Here is a 22292-nt window from a genome sequence, read left to right as displayed (position 1 = left end):
GAGCCACTCACAGGTAAGTCGTTAAGTACCCTGGGAAAATGGTTGGAACGATTCAAGGGTCCCTCCCAGAGAAGGGTCTGGACAGAGGCAAGGATACTCCCATGTCTTTTGGCCAGTTTTGCACCAGAGCGGGAGCCAGGGGCTCCCTGAAATAGTTCAAACTGGGGTATGCAAGGAGGGTACCAAATGTGCCCTTCAAGCACCTCCACCCCAGCCCAATACACTGAGTCCTGTCTGGGAGGTGGTCACACCTCCCTGTGACAGGAAACCTATTGTTCTACCTTCCCCTGCTCAAGCTCAGCTCAGCAACAGGAGAGCAGAATCGTGTCTGGGGACGGCAGCAGCACTAGCTTGCTGGCAGACCCAGGAAGGCTGTTGCCAGGAGTACTGGGGTCATCCTGGAGGAGTCCCCAGTGAATGCAATCATACCTCCAACACCGGTAACAGTGTTGGGGTATGGTTCCAACATGTTTGATACCAAATATGGCCAGGTTTGGCACAGCCAATATGTAGTTAGCCATTGCATAATGACACATGGCCAATATGTATATCAAAATAGCTGACCGCACTTAAAAAGCCTACAGAATTGACTCCGATGTTTGTAGGGGTTGACCTGCTCATGCACAGCACCCTCACACTTATAACCTAGCACCCTGCCTTCATGACTGAAAGACCTGCCTTAGGGGTGACTTACAGGTTTTAACTACAGTGATCTTAGATATAAGGATACTTATATCTGTTGGAAGTGGTGATAGCACCACCTTACCCAGGCTGCAATGGCAAGCCTGTAGTCTCAGTTTGAGATGTCTCTCATGGGTGGCATAATACATACTGCAGCCTATGGGAGACCCCTGGCGTTGAAAAAAGTAGCGTCTCCTGGGTACCTTAGTACTATATACTAGGGACTCATTTGGGTACGCCAGTAGCCAATTGGTAAGGTACCAAAGTACTTGCCACTGTCAAATTCAGGGAGAAAGCACAGTGACTGGGGTCCTGATTAGCTGGATCTCTGTCAGACTAGTCATAAAACAGATTAACACTAACAAAAAGTTGGGGTAACCGTGAAAGCAGATCCTACTTTCCTACAGTGCGGATAGGGCACTGCCAGTCAGAGCCATGGATGCTGGGTTGTGGGACATAGCAGGGCTGCCCACTGTCGCCGCTCTAGTTCGTACTGGCCATAGAGCCATGTGGGCGCACAGAGAGCTGCGAGATAGGGGGCATTAAAATTAGTGAGATCAGACATGTTATCTCACTCTATGCTGACAATGCTGTGTTGCCAAAACTGTTACAGATGCTAGATGACTTTGGGAATCTATCAGGCCTTCAGTTTAACTGCAGTAAGTCCCTACTATTCCCCCTAGGCTCACTAGTAGGCACACAGACGGACCGGTTACCGACACTGGGTTTGCAATGAGAATTAACACAAGCTATCTTGGGGTTCAAGTGGTGCACCCCAAACCACTACAGTTGTGCCTCAATGTGGATAGGGTCCTGGAAGCGCTGAAGGTATCCGTAACTTTCCGGAACAAATAGCCGCTCTCCTTAATGGGTAGACGCAATAGCTAAAATGGTACTGCTCCCAAGGCGTCTGTATATGCTGCAGAATTCGCTTTGCTCTCTTTCAACGAAGGTATACAAGAAGCTGGCGTCCATTCTTATTTCTCTCCTGTGGGGAGGAAGACGCAGCAGGGTGTCTTTGACGACATTGACAAAAAGATATGAGGATGGGGATGAAAGTCCTGCGCTTGGATCTGTATTATTAGAATGTATGACGTTACAACGTGTGCTTTTACCACGCAGTAGGTAACAACGCGGTCGTTACAACGAGCGCGTTGTTACCACGCATTGCATTACATCGCAAGTCGTATTAACGACTTGCGCTAGGTGGCGCCCTGGACTTAGGAATAGTATAAATTGCTATTCCTACTCCAGTTAGCGCAACAGCAGGGAAGGTGTTGGATTTAAAATCCAACACTTTCCCTGGTGTTGCACGCCACCTAGCGCAAGTCGTTGAAACGTCTTGGGATGTAAAGGCACGCATGGTAACAACGCGGTCGTTGTAACAACCGCATTGTTATGAACCTGCGTGGTAATGCCAGCGCTGTAAACGCTGTCTCCCGTAGTATTACACAGCACACCTTCAACATGCGGCATCTTGGCTTGACCCAGGTGAGAACTGGGAAAAACGCCTCCTGGCTGACAGAGTTGAGGTGGAACATCCGGAGACGCCACCTCGGGCAAGTGCAGCATGGGACCTGGACTTCGACATCCCGTTAGAGGAGGGCATTGAAAGCGAGTCAACAAACTAACTCACACAGTCTCTTGCAACGCCTGCTCTTGCAACGCCTGCTTCAAGCTAACACACTACAACGTCCTTTAAAGGACCTACATTACCCCCAAGGGAATGTACAGCATGTCCCTGACTCGTCCGGATAGCTACCCCCGCTGTGGTGCTATTGGCACCGATTTTATACAATTAGCTGGCATTGCCATCTAGGGCAGGAATTCTGGAGACAGGTGGTAGTCAACATAGCAAGATACAGGGACCAAAGAACAAAAAGATATCATATACATTTCTAAAGCTAGTGCTAGTCATAGCGAGATGTAGGGTTGCGATCACCTGGATGGGACAAAGAGCGCCTAAGATTACTCACTGGCACAAAGATGTGTTGGATTGGAAGTTGGCAGAAGAGGCCCACATGAAACTTAATAGAGAAGACGATAAGGTGCAGGACAACTTGGCTTACTGGCGAGCCTTATGTGACACTCTCACAGATCCAGATTCAAAATCTACTTCCTCAGACTATTATAGCACGGATGACATGGCGGGGTTCACCTACCTGGTAGACAGTTTTGCGGTAGAAACTAATCCTACTAGTGATCACAATCCTCTTATTGCTTGCTTGCACATAACAGCACTAGAGGGCAATGGTGATGAATCCCCACTAAAATATAACCTCAACCAGGGGGTGAGATTAAAATGGAGCAAAATAAATGCCTTACAATTTGAGGAGGATATTGTGAAATCTAATCTTAGTCAAGTTATGACATGTTTATCCGATGATTCTACCTCGGATGTGGTCATACAGTGCTTTGAAGGAATCTGTAAAGATGTGGCCAATAATTTGACAAGATCAGTGAGAAGAAAGGAACCACAGGAAACAAGATGGTTTAATACTGAGTGCCCCAGAGCACAAAAAGATCTTAAGAAAGCCTTGCACATAGTCCCCCGTGATAAGGAATTAATTAGGATTGCGAGACAAATTTATAAACGCGTAATTGGGCTTAGGAAGGATTAATTGAGAAGACTAGCCTGGGAAGATCTTGAAAGATCTAGCGCTCTCAAGGACTCTAAGGGCTTTTGGGAAGTTATAAATCGTCCCTTTTTTCAAATGATGCAAGGAACATGGATAACAGGGGAAGCTTGGGAATCTCATTTCTCAAATATAATCAACCTAAATGGTGTTTTACCCCAAGATCAAAGAGATAAAATAGTAATCAATTCACAAACTGCGATCCAACTTAGCTTATCCATCTCTCTTGGTGAGGTTGAAGATGCATTGGCAAAGGGTATTCCCTCAAAAGCCCCAGGCCCAGAAGGGGCGCCCCTGGATCTGTTTAAAGGCAATCCCCAATTATGGGCTCCGTTGATGGTAAATGTTAAAGCAGTAATAGTTGGCCGCATCCCTAGCTCATGGAAAGAGGCAGTGGTGGTACCGATATATAAAAAAGGGAACAGGAATGATCCTGTAAGTTACAGGCCTATTTCTCTAATTGATGCTACATGCAAAGTCCTGGGAGGGTAATTCTTGCTCGCCTGGAATCGTGGGCCAATGCCTCTGGTCTTATATCCCACACACAATACGTCTTCAGGAGGGGAATGGGAACAAACGAACAATGTCTTAATCTGTCTCTGATCATGGGTAAGTATATGAAGGCCAAGGGGGGATCAATCCACCTGGCTTTCATAGACTTATCCAGTGCTTTCGATACAGTTAGCAGGGGGAAGTTGTGGACACTTATGGAAAAAATGGGCTTTGAGGAAGCCCTTATTACCCTGTTGCGCAAGTTGCACGCGTCCACCACTGTCTCTATTCGTTACGGCCTCGGAGGAGAGAAGACCAGGCCCATTGCCTCTACAGAGGGCATTCGACAGGGCTGTATCTTGGCCCCTTTTCTATTTCTTTTATATACAAATGGGGTGGAGGAATTTTTATTAGAGCAGCAGTTGGATTTCCCTAGTATAGGAGGTAAATCGGTCCCCTTATTGTCATATGCTGATGATACGGTTTTGATGGCTCTAACGGCCAATAGCCTTCAAAAAGCATTGATAGCTTTTACTAATTTTATGACTGCACTGGACCTAAAAGTAGATTTTAGTAAATCTTTTATCATGGTATGTAGCCCTAAACAGACTAAAATGAGAACATTTGTGGTAAACGAAAAGATCATTGACAAGGTACCCAATTTTACATCTCTGGGGAATGTTTTTAACAACAAATTGAATTGGGATCATCTGATCGTAGCCAAGGTTCAACACACCGGTAGAATCATAAAGGGACTGTTCCGCTTTGCGTGCAAGCTGGGACATAAGCCGGTGGCAAAAATGTTAACTTTATATAAATCAAAATGCCTGTCAGTAGCAACTTACGGGGCAGGACTATGGGGTCATCAAAAAAGCAGCCAGATACAAATCTTGGAAAATACATTTTTTAAAAGATCGTTGATGATTCCCATTAGTTTTCCCACAAAATTTTGCCACTCGGAAGTGGGACTGGACTATGTTAAAGATAGAGTAAATATCGCCCCACTGATCCTATGGGGAAAAGTGTGGACCTCGGAGGAGCTATTATTCTCTAGGGCGATTATTAGAGATTGCATGAATCTGGAAAAGGCTCTGTCTATTCCTTGGCTTTGCTATGTCAAAGATACTTTTAACAAGATTGGTTTGGGACACTACTATGATAATCCTGATGGCATACAATCTAATATGAAATTGATCATTAAAAATGCATATTACAATGAATTAAGAACGTCCAACCAGGACGATGACATATTAACTTATGGGTCGTTATGCCATCAGCAATTTTACTTGTCTTTTACTATTCATACACAATCACGTTTCCTTATGACTAGGCTTCGTCTTTGCACATTGCACTTTCTTGTCGCTTTTCCTAAACAGGCAAGTTGGTGTGAGAGACTGACTCCTTGTCCTTGTAATAATTTAGCCCAGCAAAGCACAATGCACTTTATGCTGTTTTGCACACTTTATAAAGATACGAGGGCACGTTTTATTAAGCCTCTTTTGAAGGAAATTCACCCTTTCTCTTATCAAGAAGGTTTTAATTATTTATGATCCTTGTCTACTGCTGCTATTTGCAGTGCTGTGCTTAACTTCATTAGATCTGCTTTACTAATTAGGAAACGGTATGAATTGTGATAGGGAAATTAGGTCTTGAGTGATTTTAGGGTTTTATATATGTTACATAAACCTGTGATAGACTGAGAAGATGTTGTATACTAATAAAATCTGTGCCGGGGGATCAAGAACACTGGCGGCGGAAATGTTTTTTTAATGTAAGAAAATTGTATTTGAACATTTGAAACTGTGAATCAATATATGTATTTTATCCCAATTGTTGTATAAAAAGTTTTTTTTTTTTAATGACTATTTAACTATTTTATGTATGTATGGTATACTTTTATGATTCACATGAATCGAAAAAAGTTATTCGAACTTGAACTTGAAATAGCGAGGTGACACACAGACGGGAAACCTAATCCCCAATTGAAATGGTATCTCCTCATCCAAGAGCTACAGAGAAAAGAATAATGTTAAATGATAAATAAATTATTAATATCAAAATCTAAAAGTTATCTTCACCAAAAATGCTGGCAAAACAGAAATAAATATATGAGAAGAAAACAATAAACATCAACAAAACATTTTTAACATGTTTCAAAAATATATAAATAACAAGGGAAATGCTGTGAAAGGATTAATGATTAGATATAGAAGCAAAGGACAGATATTTGCAGACTTAACTGACAGACGGGTGCTATGGGGGCAAATTGCTGCCACCAGGATGTCCCTTGTTATCACTGATACGTGGACTGTTGAACGACAGATGAATACGGGGAAAAAATATATACAAAAATATATATATATGTGTGTGTGTGTGTGTGTGCGTTTGTGTGTGTAGCAAAGTAGGATCTGTTTCTATGGTTACCCCTACTTTTTGCCTGATGCTAAGCTATTATTGACTAGTCTGACTGGGAACCTGCTAATAAGGACCCCAGTCTATCTGTGTTTTCCCTAAATTGTTATTTTCAGTACTTAGGTACATCCCAGAATGGGCACAGGGTACCCTTATAAATCCCTAGTATATGGTACCCCTGTACCCAGGGCATAGGAACCCCAGAGGTCCCCTAGGGGCTGAAGCATGCATTATGCCATCCATGGGAGACCATTCAAAATGGAACTACAGGCCTGCCATTGCAGCCTGTGTAAACTGGTGCTAGCACCACTTACTAAAGATATAGGTTCCCTATATCTAGGGTCTCTGCACTTAATACCTATAAGTCACCCCATAGCGGGCCTTTGCAATCCTGAAGGCAGGGTGATTGGTTCTAAGTGAGAGGGTGCCCCTGCATGAGAAGTACACCCCTACAGCCTATGGAGTTGATTCTCCCGGGTTGTCAGTGAAGCAGCCATGTAACATATAGAGGGGCACCATGTAATTACGCGATGACCATCTCGAAGCTGGCTGCAACGAATCCCATCATGTTTGGTATCATACATGTTGGAATCATACCCCATACCATAAACGGTGTGGGAGGTATGATTCCAAGCACTGGAAGAGCCCTTCGTTAGGCTCTCAGTGTTCCTGGTGCCAACCTTGTAGACCCGGACAGCACAAAATGGTTGCTGCTGACCAGAGACATTTTTTTGCGCTCCTGAGCAAAGCTCAAGCAGGGGCAGGCAGAACAATAGACATCCTGTCACAGGGAGGTGTGACCACCTCACAGACAGGATTTAGTGCATTGGGACCGGGTGGGTGCGCTTGCCAGTGCCACTAAGTCTGCATGAGGGGCACATTTGGTGTCCCCATACATAGTCCAGTTCAAACCAGTCCTGGGAGCCGTTGGCTCCCTCTCTGGCGCAAAACTGGACAGACTTCAGGAAAGTGCCGCTGCTGATGAAGGAGAAAGTGTCCGGTGGAATCCGAAGGTGTGACCAGGAGACCAGGAAGACGAATGCCCTCCGATGTTGGGTGTTGAAGGATGGATGACGGTGACCTTGACTCTGCAGCTGTGAGGACCATGCGATGCTGAGGAAGACCAGAAGTCGTGCACTCCTGAGTGACATAGACTCTGTCCCCTCTGCTTGTAGGTACCTCTCATCTAGGACCCACCTTCGGATTCCACCGGACACTTTCTCCTTCATCAGCAGCGGCACTTTCCTGAAGTCCGCCATTGGGTTAGACGGCGGTTTCTGACAGCACTTCACACGTATGTACCCGGCTTCCCTGGTGTAGTTAACATGGGTACTAAGGTATCTATGGGTGGGGTGGCTCTCCAACCTTCTGTCTTCCACGGGTTTCTTCAGGGTCCACGGGGAAGGGTCCTTAATCTTTAAAAAATCCAACCGCGACTTTCCCGTAGAGTTGTACAGAGCATGTGGTTGTGTTCCCACACTGCACTCGCTCTCCGTGTGGTTCCTATTTACTCACCTTGGGTGGTTCCTTGGCTCCCCAGCACTTCTACATCCTCTCAACACTGTCTTGACCTGAGTCATGGTTCTTATACCACTTTCTTAGTATATGGTTTGGTCCCCCCTGGGGTCCACTGTGTATTCTGTGCTATTTATTATGTTTCTTTGCAAAGTATAGTGTGCATTGTGATTAGCACCAGGTAGGAGATATCTAAACGTGTTAGAGAGTATATTATAATAAATAAATATTTTCATAAATACCTTGTGTGGTTCTTTTATTCACTTAATCTATTCTATAAGATTGCATTCTGGTAAAACAAGCTGCCTTACACTCCTTCTGGACTAGGCCTGAAGGCTGTTCTCCAGAGTTACAACTTAGAGAGCTTTCCAAGGTTGTCTAAGACCTCTTAAATCACCATAGGGGTTGTCAGGACTGGTGCAAGGTGCCACTTACATTAGTGGACATCATATACCAGGCTAGCTTCTCACATTGGTGTGCATAGGTTGGGATTCAAGCCTGCATTGTTTTACCAGAAATATCTTTGTGTTGATCAATTGAAAAACCATCACTAATAATAGGCACATAAAATACAACCTTAGAATAGTAAGTTCTACTGAACTTAGAGTTGGGTAAGTCAAGGGTCTAGCACACCCTTTCTCCAACCTCAGAAAGTTTATTTCCCACTAGGCGAGGTAGGTGCAACACCACACCTCACTTAGTATGTCTTCTAAAGGAGATGCCAGTGGCTCTCTACATACTAGATACAGTGAGCTTTCGTTCCAAGAACTGAAACCCTGTGTGCCTCTAGGAAGCTGAAGTCAGGGAAAAGTGACAACACTCAATGCCTCCTAGAGAGGTTACTGTTAGATGACCTAAGGAAAGCAAGTGGGTCAGAGGAACAGGAAAGAGTGGGTGGGCAGGGGACTGAAGATAGGCCAGGACCCTCTTTGACCTAGAATCTAACTCTGACCAGGTGGAGCCTGATGACTCCCACCTAGACAACTAAGATCTCCCAGAGGGTACTGCAGGTGGTCAAGAGGATGCCCCCTTTGTTCCTCCTGGGAAAGTGCAGGGTAGACAATGGAGGTCCAGATCCTCCTGTGCAGAATCCAATGCCTCAGGACAGTCAGTAGGTACCTCATCTCTAATAAGGGGACCACTCTTTTGATAGGGAATACCAACTTCTTGAACTTGAGAAAGCTAGGCTTAGGCTCAGTCAAGAACTGTTGGCCCTTGACCATGACTCCCAGGAAGTCCAGAGGGCTGGGAAGAAATTGAAACTAGAGTGCCATGGTGGCAGCAATGGTGTCCCTAGAGTTAGAGAAACTTCTCATGACCATAGGAATCTGTGCAAGATAGTCCCTCCCTACCATGTTGGGGATGACATCCACAAATGGATAACTGCTTTAGAAACGGCCTGTAGAGTTCATAAGGTCCCCCAAGAGCAGTAGGCAGCGATCTTGTGGCTCTCCTTTGCTGACAAAGGTAAAGATAAGCTCCTCACTGTTAGAAAAGAGGATGCTGATGATTACTCAGGTTCGGAGAGTGCTCTCATTGATGGGTTTGGCTAAACCACTGAGCAATACAGGATTAAGTTCAGAGACACCCAGAAAGCACAGACCCGGGACTGGTAGATTTTGTGGATTGTATCATTAAGGCTCTGGAAGGTTGGTTGCATGGCAGCACAGTGCATGACTACATAGGATTGTACAATTTGATTATGAGGCGGCAGATCCTTAATAATTGTCAGAACCAACCTTTGCAACAGTACCTGGTGGACTCTGATCTGACCTCTCCCCGAGAATTGGCAAAGAAGGCTGACAAATGGGTCAGAACCAGGGTGAAGCAGAAAAATCAGAGTAATGGTGGTGACCAGAAGAGACCAGAAACCAGATTCTTCAAAATCCTAGGATAAGGGTGGGGACAAGGGCAAAGATAAGAAAGAGTCTTCCAAAGGGCCCCAAAAACCTGCATCTGGGGGGGAGTCACAAACATCCAAGGAAGGAAAGAAGAAACCTTGGTGTTACTTTTGTAAGGTGAAAACCCATTGGACAAAGGATACTGATTGTCCAAAAACCAAGGAGATTACTCCTACTACCACTGCCCCTAAGGCAACTGCTCCCCCTAGCACACGTACAAGTGATAGTACATGAAACAAAGGATTAGTGGGGTTAACTTTGTGTTCTGAGGTGGGTTATGACTTGGTCAGAACTTTAGTCTGTGATGGTGGCATGGATCTTGCCACCTCACTGGTAAGTCCCACTAACTTGGACAAGTACAGGCAATAGTCTTTGATAAATGGAAAAGAGGCCATGGCCTACAGGGATACAGGTGCCAGTGTCACTATGGTGACAGAGGATCTTGTGACTGCTGACCAAATCATACTTGGGCAAGTGTACCAAGTGACCAATGCTAGCAAAGTCAGGACTGACCATTCCTTGACAGTTGTGAATCTCAACTGGGGAGGGGTAACTGGGCCTAAAAAGTTTGTGGTATCTTCAGACCTACTTGTAGATTGTTTGTTGGGCAATGATTTGGAAACTTCAGCCTGGGCTGAAGAGGAGTTCAGGACTCATGCAGAAATGTTGGGCATCTCTGCAAGTGTGTTTGCTGTGACCAGGTCACAAGCCAAGCAGCTTTCCACTGAACAGGCCCGGGATCATGGAACAATGGACCAGGTGCCTTCAAATAAAAGGAGCAGAAGGGGTAAGGCTGTGCCTTTCCCCAGACTCAGAGTGAGGATCAGTCTCTTGAGGAAGATGATCTTAGCCTCTGTGAAGGTACTGCCTCAGATGAGCTTGAGCCTGATCAGGTTGAGTTCTTGGGGGCAGAGGGCTCTTCCAGAGCAGATTTGAGTTTGGAGCAGCAAACCTGCCCTTCTCTTGAACCCCTCAGGAAGCAAGCTGCTGCTGAGGCCTCAGGGAATATCAGTGGGTCCCATAGGATCTAGTGGGATGAAGGGCTTTTTCATTCAGAGGGTAGAGACCACAAGCCTGGTGCCACCAGGAGGTTGGTTATTACCTAAACGTTTAGAGGTTTCCTACTCACCCTAGCACTTGATATTCCTCTGGCAGGACACTTAGGGCAAAGACAGACTTGGGACAGGCTTGTCCCTCACTTTCACTGGCCCCTTACGTCTGAGGACACTAAGGAGTTTTGTCGCTCCTATGCCACTTGCCAAGCCAGTGGTAAGTCAGGTGGCATCACAAAGGCCCCCTTAATTCCACTTCCAGTGGTTGGGGCTCCCTTTGAGAAGGTTGGAATTGATATTATTGGTCCCATGAACCCTCCAACAACCTCTGGGCACAGTTATATTCTAGTGGTGGTGGACCATGCCACTAGATACCCAGAAGCTATTCCTCTTACGACAACTACAGCTCCTGTGGTAGCAAGGGCCCTCTTAGGATTTTTTCCAGAGTGGGCTTCCCTGAGGAGGTCTTAATTGACAGAGGTACAAACTTCATGTCAAGTTATATAACTGCAACGTGGAAAGGGTGTGGAGTGAATGACAAATTCACAACACCCTGCCATTCTCAATCAAATGGGCTAGTTGAAAGATTCAACAAGACCCTAAAGGGTATGATCATGGGCCTACCAGAAAAGCTTAGGCAAAAATGGGATGTCCTACTACCCTGCCTTCTCTTTGCCTACAGAGAGGTCCCTCAGAAGGTGGTTGGCTACAGCCCTTTTGAACTTCTGTTTGGGCATCTAGCGAGGGGTCCCTAGTGTCTGGTGAAGGGATGGGAGTTACTTCTCAAACCTCCCAAACAGGACATAGTGGACTATGTACTTGGTCTGCGCTCCTGCATGGCTGAGTATATGAAGAAGGCCAGCAAAAACCTGGAGGTAAGCCAAGAACTCCAAAAATCGTAGCATGACCAAAAGGCTGTCCTGACTGTTTACCAGCCAGGTCAGAAAGTGTGGATGTTGGAGCCTGTGGCTCCAGCAGCTCTCCAGGACAAATGGAGTGGACCCTACACTATAATTGAAAAAAAGGGTGAGGTCACCTATTTGGTAGACCATGGCACTCCCAGAAGTCCCCATAGAGAACTTCATGTGAACAGGCTAAAACCTTTTGTTGACATGGCTGACATGGGCTTGCTCATGGTCACTGATGAGAAACAGGAGGAAGAGATTGACCCTCTTCCTGATCTTCTCTCCCAGAACCCTGATGATGGATCAGTTGATGGAGTGGCCTTGGCTGGCAGGCTCACTGATCAGCAGAAGATTGATTTCAGGAAGGTCCTCAATCAATTCAGGCATATGTTTTCTCTGACTCCTGTACCTAGGGGTTCAAGGATCGCTGTATGATATCAATTGCGGCAGGCAAGGGGCATTTGAAACTATTTCAATTCTATTCCTGTAAGGAGATAAATCAGTTTAACAAGGGCATGCAAGATTGCAGTTGCGCCCGGATTGCAACAAAGAACTGTTCCCATGAGAGCGCTAGGCAACCATGCAGGTTGAAATTGTGAGAAAGAGGGGCACTGACTGCTAAATATTGGCGTGTTATAGATATGACTGATAATTTTGTTGTTAGCGGGCCAATGTGGATTTTTGGCAAGATGTTTTATTTACATATTTTAAACACTATCCTGTGAACACGACGTTTACCACTGGGTTTGCATAAATATTAGAAACACTAATATGGCGGCCTTAGAAATTGAAAATGTAACTTGATTGTTAGCCCCTCCTCTAATATACATATAGGAGTACACCTCTTACATCATACGATGATATGTTTATGGTATTTAATTATAAAGTACCATGCAGATTAGGTGCTCCTGTAAGATATCACAAGATATAAAATATATATTACAGTGCTGGCCGTACACTGCCAACTATAAGGGCAAATTAAAATGACACGGGCAATGTAAATCAATAATTGCATTAAATATTGACCAAGGTGGATATAGGGATGTGTATCACCATACATATTCCTACCTGGCAATTACAAAAAAAAGATATGTTAGACTCAAAGCTAAAAGAGCAGTCATTTTACTTATGGCTCTATATCATCTATCCGGTCTGTCTGTAATGCTGGATTGAATTTTATTTCAGTGCTACAAGTAGAAGCATATGGTGTTACAGGTGGCAGGTGGGACTGCCACACACAGTTTTAAAAGTGAGATATATTTTTAATATTTAGTCTATTTTATTGGAAAAAATCTTAAAGTTAAATTCAAGAACAGTTATTAATCAATAAAAACACAATTTCAATATAGGTTTAGGTATAAGAAACTAAGTTATAGAAATCCCCAGTAGCGTGGCAGTGAAATTGTAGCCTAAGGACATACCTTTGTGTGCAGTTGGGTTGCGTTGGGAGACAGGCCTTCTGTGTTACCCTTGCAGCATTTGTAATTAGTCCTGCCACAGCTAAAGCAACTAATCTACTATAATGAAGAAATTTAAAAAAAATATATATATAAACATCAATTTCTTTATTTGGTATGGATTATATGCTGTTTTTGAGTGGTATGCATGTGATGTGTGCCTAACCGTATGGAAGGACAAAGCTGGGTCAGTGACTGTAGAATAGTTTGTAGTGAGAGAAAGGGTTTACAATCTTACCTGGGGCACATTAACGTTGTCCACAATGTTCAACACGTATAGCAGTTAAAGATGTATTTTGGAGCAGACAGATTTCAGGAGGGTGGTGAAATGGAGACAGGATCCAGATGGCCTTCCAGGAAGGCCTTGTACCAACTGAATCCTGGAGAATGTCTCATTCACTCTCCTCCTCTCACCTTTCTGTCTCTTTTTAATGTCTCCTACAATGTCTGCCTCCTCCTCCAATGCATTGGCAGAGTCTGCCCCCTCAACTATCATACAGCTGCTTTCTGTGCTCCACTGAGGGTGAACGGAGGCTGCCCATGTAGTTGCTTGTGTTGTTTCATCACAAATTTCACTATAACAGCTGCTCCTTCTCATTAAAAGTTCTCTTTCTCTTCAGTAGTGGAGGCTCATCCTTCATGGAAAATCGGGTGGCTCCAGGATTTAACAAGCATTTACAATGCAATGGTCTCGGCATTGTTAAAGTTAGAGCTATTGGCATTGCTCATGACATTATTTTTGTTTATGTTTTTGTTTTTAAAACATTTAAAGAAACGGCATTGTTATTTACAATGTCAATAGCTTAATCACTCTCAAATGTGAGACCTATTGCATTTGCACCCACACACAGAGCCACACACACAAAGCCACCCACACACACAGAGCCACCCACACAGAGCCACTCACATAGAGCAACCCACACACAAATAGAGCCACCCACAGAGCCACCTACACACACACACAGTTACCCACACACAGACAGAGCCACCACGCTTAGAGCCACCTACAAAAAGAGCCACCCACACACACACAGAGCCACCCACCCACACACAGAGCCACCCACCCACACAGAGAGCCACCCACTCACGTCAGACCTGACAGATAGATGCATGTAAAAAGTTAAAACGAAAGCCATAAAGCTACGGTTGCAATGCACAACTTGGCAATCAAAACCTAAATGTTTAAAGAGGGACAGAATTCGAGGCTAGCCAATCAAATCCGAGCTAATCGTTCTTGCGAAGACTTTCAATTGCATTTTACAAAAGGGTTGTAGGTGTGCCCCCACGTGACCAAAGCGAATGCAGACAAATCAGGGCTTGATACATGAATGGATCCAGGGGAAGCTACTGTAACAAATGAACTCTGGTGCAATTAGAGAGGCTCAGAAAACCAATGAAAAAAGCCAATAGTCTCCACTTCCCAGAGTATCTCAAATTATTACAACCTTCATCCGAATGTATACATAGTGCAGCGTGCTTTGAAGACAATGTAACAAGCACCTGTTAAACCAGCACGCGTAGTTCAAAGCGATCAATCTTATTTTTTGCCATACAACTTGTCACTCCGGGAACTGCAACGTTGAACTAAATAATTAACAAAACTTGAAACTTTAAGTCTAGAGACCAGCAGTTAAGCACACATGAACGGCTCAGTTCTGTGATGGTCGTTACTGTAATAACTGGCGCCTTCAGATTTAATAATCTCGCTTAAATCTGTTACTGTCAGCACTGTTGAAGGCAGTCGAACCGAGGTGTGCCATAAAGAGTAACGCAAAATATCATGAACTCCACATGCCACACCCACCTCTTCACAATCTTAAACAACGAAAGGAGGACCCCGGTTAAATGTCACCCGGGACGCCTCAAATAAAGATACATGGTTCATCTGCTAATCCTTCCCCAAAAACAAATAGAACTGATCCTGTCAAAGGACACACTGAATGTACTCCGTTATTTTAACGTTGCTAAATTACTTCTCCCGGAGTATGCCTCAACTACGCCCCTGAATCAAAGATTCATGCTTTACCCTATAGCATCCTTTGGCATGAAACCTATATATAAGTTATACAAAAATAATGCATTGCAAAAGTCAGATCCAGCGAGCTTTGGAAGCTCACCCTTCCAGTGAAAGGCACCTATTGATGATGCCGCCTCCATAGGGATCGTTACAACCTGCCCTACACCCAGTTACGCCCTGCTCACCTCGCGCGGGGTGAACTCTTCCTTCTCCGAGATCTTGACCATGAGCCTGTCGTTCTCCAGCTCCAGGGAGCGTACGCGTTTGATATACACAGCCAGGCGGTCGTTGAGGTGCCGCAGCTCCTCTTTCTCCTGCAAGCGGGTAATGCGGGTGGGTGAGAGCGGGGTGCCGGGCCCGGTGCCGCGGCTCGGGGTGCTGCTGCGGCTCGCCATACTGCCTGGAAGGGTAGGGTGCGGGGGGACGTCCCGTGCTCCGATGGGCGCGTTGCGGCGGTGCTTGACGGCTCCTCTACCCCGGCTATAGTAGCTCCACCGCTCATTCAATCTCCCGCCCGCTGGAGCGAATGGAATCAGAAGCGCGGGCAAAAGCAAAACAAAATAGCCGCCACCCTCCCATCGCAGGCGTGCCTACAATAGGCAGAGACAAGACTGGGTCGCACCGAGACCACGCCCCCTCGGAACGACTATTGGACTGCTCCGTTCTAAATTGGTCTTTTAATTTGCAACATTGTTAGCGTGTACTGCGCTTGAAAAAGAAATCGTGCCCCACAGACAGCGGCATGGCTGACACCAACCCCAGGACCCCGCCGACTTTGTAACCATGTTTCTCCGAGGTCAAGCAGAAATGCCTCGGAGAAACGGAGCGGCATTTTCGGATTCGGGGGCGTGTTTTTCTTTCTCTCCTCTTGCCATTGGCTGGAATGTTTACATTCCAGAGGAGAGAAATAATCGAAAAAACACGCCAACGAATCCGAAAAAGACGGGGCTTGTTTGGAGAGACAAAGCTCTTCTCCAATGGCTGCCCAGCATTTAAGAGGACAGCCAATGGAGAAGAGGAGAGAAGAGGGGCGGGTTCAAGTCCCACTACTCCAAGTCATTAAATCTTGCGAGCGAGACTGCGCAAGCGCAGCCTTCGCTAGCCGAGACCTAAAAAGGAAGAGTAAAAAATCAAAGTCTATTCTGTGGGCATTATTTATGTGTTGGAAGTGAATGTCTATCAGGTGTGTGTGATCTGGGCAGGTGTGTGTAATTATCCTATTGCCTTCAATGCGGAGGTCTCCCTTCCACATGCAGAGGTCTCCCGTCCACATGCACATATCTACCTCAGAATGTAAAATAGAGCTGTAACTTTACCGTCATAAGTTACATTATAAGAGACTCCACGGAACAGAGTGTTCTGGAAGCCATGTTTCTGCTATATAGAGTGTACCTGAAATGTGCGTGAGGGAAAAGGCTGGAACAGCAGAGCATGTTTGCCACGGTAACCGTTTATTGCTTACAATTTGCCCAACGGCCTGACATAGACGGTCAACTTTGATACCCTTCGTGCCCCACTTATCAGGCTTTTAGATTTGTGGAGTCACATTGATTATATGTTAAGTGATGCTCAACACTGGCATCTAGTGTAGAATAGGAAAGCAGAGCCATAAATTGGGGTTGCCCGTACTTTCTGCCGCACCTTCTTTTTGTCGGGGACCGGGGCCAGGAGGCCGGAGCACTGGTCCCACAGGTCCCAGACTCTCTTGCGACTTGCTCCTCCCGCAGCTCACGTCGAGTGCAGCGCCAGGAGGCGTTTTGAAAACTGTCAAGGGCTCCCGCAGCGTGGGACGCCCGTACTTTCTGTCACACCTTCTTGTCAGGGACCGGGGCCAGGAGTCCGGACTACAGGTCCCAGACTCTCTTGTGACTTGCTCCTCCCGCAGCTCACGTCAGGGGTAGCACCAGGAGGCGCTTTAAAAACTGTCAAGGGCGCCCGCAGCGCAGGACGTGCACGGACGGGCCCATCAAAGCCCGGAAGAGGCTGGGCCATCCCCCTAGGGCCTGTTGCAGAACTTTACTGTCTTGTGTAAGCAGCCATCACGAACCACAGTACTGTTTCTAATTCTGCTCCAGATATTTTAATCTTCCTCTTACGCCTTCAGAGTTGTGGCTAGCTGTGTGTATGTGGTTTAGCTTTGCCTGTTTTTATTAGTCCATGTCATTCCAAATAGGCTTGTAGTATGGGCAAGAGAAAGGGTGCCTCAAGCGTCCCCAGCACAATACCTCACCCATGCACCCGCTCGACTATTGACATTTACCTAACCCGGGCTGTGGACATGGTTACCAATGAAATTCGGCTGGTGGAACGTCGCCTTTCACTCACAACTGAAGACATCACTCTTATACCTACTGATCAAAGCTCCCGCCAGCAGCCAGTAACACGTCGAACTGCAGCGTTAAGGGGCTACATTTGCTCTGTGGAGCCAGTTCAAAATTTGGGTGATGGCCTATATTGCATGGGGGCAGGAGGAGGAACAGAGCCTGGCCCAACCAGCACGGAGGGTGGCGACCAGATTTGTGATTCCGAGGGAGAGTGGTCCAAAAGCCAAGCGTAGGAGGAAAACTACTGGGGAAATAAACGCTGAAGGGGTGGATGTACAGCATGACTTATTGCAACACTAATTCCGAACTGTACGCCCAGCTGCAGCCTCCTATGTCCCGCCCACTTGATATCTGGCAGCCCTGCAAATCTTATCTGTTGGCCCAAGCTTTGGTGAGCTCGCAAACTGACCCGGGGCCCACTCCGGAGCTGTAATATTGTATTTATTGTATTGATTTTGTCCCATATTGTATGTACTCAGGGAAAACGATGAAGCGAATCGTTACGATCTGACTGAAATGTATAACTGTGGATCTATGATGTATTGACTATCTCTGAAAGAAAAACTTTAAATAAAGGTTTAAAAACAAAGCATAGGAGGAAAACTGTCAAATCAGCTATGTTTAGAAACTCTGCCACAACTAGCAAAATTGCCTCGCTCCTTAAGGCTGGTAATGAAGATCTGATTGGGGGTTCAGCAGTAGTAAATGAAAACACCTGGAGCAAACTGAGCACGTGTATAGGTGATCTTCTGGACTCCAAGTTCCGCCCCATCCTTGAACGTTTAGCGATGATTGAATCCAAACTGGCGAAGCCCCGGGTCTCCAGGACTTCCATTAGTATTTGGCCTCTGATCTTTCCCCTACTTTACCTGTTCAGAGCATGGTCGTACCTCATCCACATAATAATTTACCAGTAAACCAACTTGCAAAACAACTGGTAGCTCGTGCCCCAAGCAAGGACTCTTTACCGGTGATAGATCTTCCCCCAGCATCTGCTCCTTACTTCGTAGCACTAACTAATGTCCCTAGGCTCACAGTCAATATGGAATCCACCAGGGGTCTAATGAACAAATCTAATCATTGGCTGAATAACAACGTCGCTGGCAATTGGGACTTATCAAAAGAGATCTTGATGGCAAGACGGTTGGGGGGCATTGGTGGTGGGGAAATGGGCTTAATGGGGGATGTCATTGTGGTCAATATACGTAATCTGACGATGGTTCAGGAAATACTGTATAAAGCTAGCATGGGAATGGTTAAAAACAGCTCTATTAAGATAGTCCCTCTTGGATTTTTTCACCTTGCAAATCGATCTTGTTTTCCTGGCAGTACTATTCCCAGTACAACTGTGTTGCCCAGACCCCCCCCCCCCCCCCCCCCCAAGTGCCACTCCCCTTGAACAATAGATTTTCTACACTGGCCGGGCTGGAAGATATTGATTGACGGCCTAGGGGAGGAGCATGTTTGCTCCGGTTCCCAGGTGGCGGGCAGGGTATTTGATAGTTCAACTTTTGTTGCCCAAATGCCCTCCATTTCTCTTCAGAATCCTCTGCCCATGGTTTTGGGTTCGCTAGAGAAGGGTGGGACCCCCTAAACATTCAGTTCCGTTAACCAAACAAATATTATCCTCTCCCAGATTCACTCGTGTGGGATCCCGCGTTCAGAATATTGAGGAGGTACCTGCCAGTCGAACCCCTGCTGCCCACTTGTCAATCACTCCTACACTGAACTCAACCCCTTTAGGGGCCAGCATGAGCATACGTTTGGACGAAGGTCCAATAGATAAAGCTTGCTTACATTTTTAAGCTGGAACATAGCGGGTCTAGCCTCAAAAACCTCGATAGATGGATGGCGATCCATCATCATGAATTATGATATAATATTCATGTAAACATGGGAGACTAATGAAATTGTATTTGATGGGTTTACGTGCCTTAGTCTGCACGTTATTCCATCCGCATCGGGCAGAGCCAAAGTGGGTTTGTCTTCCTGGTTCAAGGTGGATATTGCTGGTTCAATAGCACAGTTATTTCAGGAACAGGGGGAGGCGCACACCTTCTGCCTTATTTGGAAAGACACCCATAAGATATATTTAGTAAACTTTTAAATAATAACAACTTTTCATCCAAGGGTGACTTTCAAGGTCTATTTGTGCTAATTGATATGCTTATGGAGAGAGAGGCTCGAGTGGAATCCCCCTTTAAGGTGTTGGTGACGGGGGCTTTAATGCAAAATTGGGGCATCCTCTGTCCCTCTCCCCAACTACATTTGATCCAGTTTCTCGTGAGTTAGATCATAACGTGATGGATGCTAGGGGGCGCGTTTTATTTTCCCATCTGGCGGAACAGGACATGGGCAATAAGGTTCTGAAATCTGCTGACCAACACATTCCAACCTTCGGTGCAGGATGCACTATTGATTATATTTTTGCCTCTTGGTGCATGTCTTCGCTTATCAGGGATTGTGAATTCCTCATTCAGTCCTATAGCGAATACAATCCCATCTCTGCAAAGTTAGTGCTACCATATATGCTGCAAAAACTCAAGCCATCGCCCTCCCAGGCTCTATCCACTATGGACGCAGGGCGCAAGGTGGTATGGCGTGAAGTACTGGGTATTTAGACCCAGCGGTGCAGGGGCACACACCCTATGACTTCTGGGTTCACCCTGTTCCGGACCTACAGAAACACAGAGTCTTCTGGGTGAAGTCAAAGATTCGTTTATTGGCTGCAGACCAATGACAGGTATCCTAGAAGTACAACAGCGTGTATGTTCTCAGGAGACTGCTGAAAATCATAGGAACGGACTTCTCCTTAAGTACAAAATATCATGCTCCAGGCACACATTCCTTGGTTTACGATATGGCCATATAAAGGTATACATTACAAACGAAAAAGCAGAGTCATGATGACCATCCCACATTCCAGTTCGGCCAGCCCACAATGATTTACACAGTAAGGTTCAGATCCCACATCGGATGTAAACAGACCCCCCAATAAACATGAGCATCTCCTGTTTTGGGAAACAAGTCATAAAGCAGGAACAAGCAGGTGTGGAAGAGATTAGCCAGGGGATTGTGTAGAATGAAAGGGTTTTATGACGGGTCAAGCCCTGATGCTAATCACAGGTGGACGGAGGAAGGGGAGCTCGTGAGACCGGTTTGACCTGGGGCAGCAGAGCCAGCTGCCCAGGTCACAGAGAAGTCAGAGGGAAAGCCCATGTACTGTGAGGCCCGTATTTACTCCATTATAGCCTATGTGAGGGCAATGACAAGATGGCCACTGCTTCCAAAATGGAACCCGCGTAGTTGAAGCAGAATAACGTGTACACAGTGCATTCATAGCTAGAACGATATATAAAGCACTCGTACATGCCGCATTTACCATTTGCGGTTCGCTAATACCAAGATAGACAGGGGTAGGGCCCTGTCCCCTACGCGGTCCCGAATATTAAAGTACGACAGACCCTCCTTTTGCCCTTACATAGGCAATCACTATACTCATCTTAATCCGAGTCTAGGTCAATGTCCACGAAGTCATGGAGATGTTGCTGTAGCATCATCCTATTACTTAGCTCGTCCCTCGATACAGGTTTCCTTACACATAAGGTAGCACAGAGGCCACATATTGCAGGAGCACACTGTATGCACAGACAGAACAGGAAAAGAATGGCTAAGATCATTCCAATGACCATCAGAACTTTCCAACCCCAGGCAGATATTAATTCCCAGAACCACCCCACCAGTGACCAGTCTCCCTTATCCACGTGTATGGATTCAGATATTTTATGGAGTTTGGAGATGGCTTGATACACTGTTGGAGCATTATCTGGTATGAAAATGCAGCAACTGGATTGGATACCCCACCGCGGTCTGCAAGAATAACGTCTAGAACCATGCGGTTCTGCAGAGTCATAAGGCGATCCGCTTGGAGCTCAGCTGTCAGATTACTAAGGGCACCAGCCGTTACATTGACAGTGGATTCAACCACACGTGTCAGCTGTCTCAGGTTCCTACTATTGACCATAGGTCCCCAAAACGGCAGGAAACCCAAGAAGAAGTCTCCCGCTTCCTGACCAGCAGTATCCTCCTTACTAATCACACCTCTCACAACTCTGGTCTTGTGATAGTCAGAGGCAGCAGTAAATGTCGGCGGTAGCAAGTTCGCAATATAACATGTGCCCGAGAAATCAGGGGGCAGCCATGTATATGCTCGGTCATTACAGATGAAATATGTGCCCTTAGCAGCCAAAAACGCAGGGGAAAACTGTGACGGGAAGGTGTACGTTTCAGTACAGTCACTCCTTCCCAGTTGAGCTCTAGGATTCTGACCATTACCCTGTAAGCAGAACCGACCCATGTGGGGTACGACCCAGATTGGAGATGAGATTTTTCGCTGTCTTTCACCCAGACTAATACTATACCCCGTCGCGTTCCATCCTACATAAGGTCTCAGCTCTTCTTTGGGAATGGATGAGTAGGCATCGATATCCCTACTCATATCGGCAACTCCTCTCATCAAAGCCTTATTATTGGTGATAGGTCTGATGGAACGCGGTTGGCGAGGGGAATATGTATCTAGAGCATAGAGGAACATGGTTTGGAATGCCCATGACGATCCATTGTAACTATACGGCAGCACCAGGTAGGGAATACCCTTGTTAATGGTATGTGGCATTAACCCACATACCCAGCAATTGGTCGTATTCATTACCAGTTGGTGCTGGTGCAAGAGCTGGATAAACGAGTTATTTACGAACTCTGATCGTCTGGTCTGTTCGTGCTCAGGCAAAGGGTGAAAAGAGTGAGAGGAGGCAGTAGAAAGAGGTATAGGCTGTTCAGTGGGTGCAATGGGCTTTTGAACGGAGAAAAACACAAATCCTACAATAAACATTATTATGCT

The 22292-nt window shown here is 45.9% G+C and overlaps 1 protein-coding gene across 1 annotated transcript in view; it reads right to left on the bottom strand.

Annotated features, from left to right (window-relative positions):
• Positions 1 to 22292, bottom strand: part of LOC146832966 (adenylate kinase isoenzyme 1-like) — a 518078-nt gene that overhangs the window by 356336 nt on the left and 139450 nt on the right. The window lies entirely within an intron of this gene.

This window comes from Triturus cristatus, chromosome 4_2 (assembly GCF_964204655.1).
Source record: "Triturus cristatus chromosome 4_2, aTriCri1.1, whole genome shotgun sequence".
NCBI classification, from domain to species: domain Eukaryota; kingdom Metazoa; phylum Chordata; class Amphibia; order Caudata; family Salamandridae; genus Triturus; species Triturus cristatus.
This window is presented reverse-complemented; position numbering and strand designations above follow the sequence as displayed.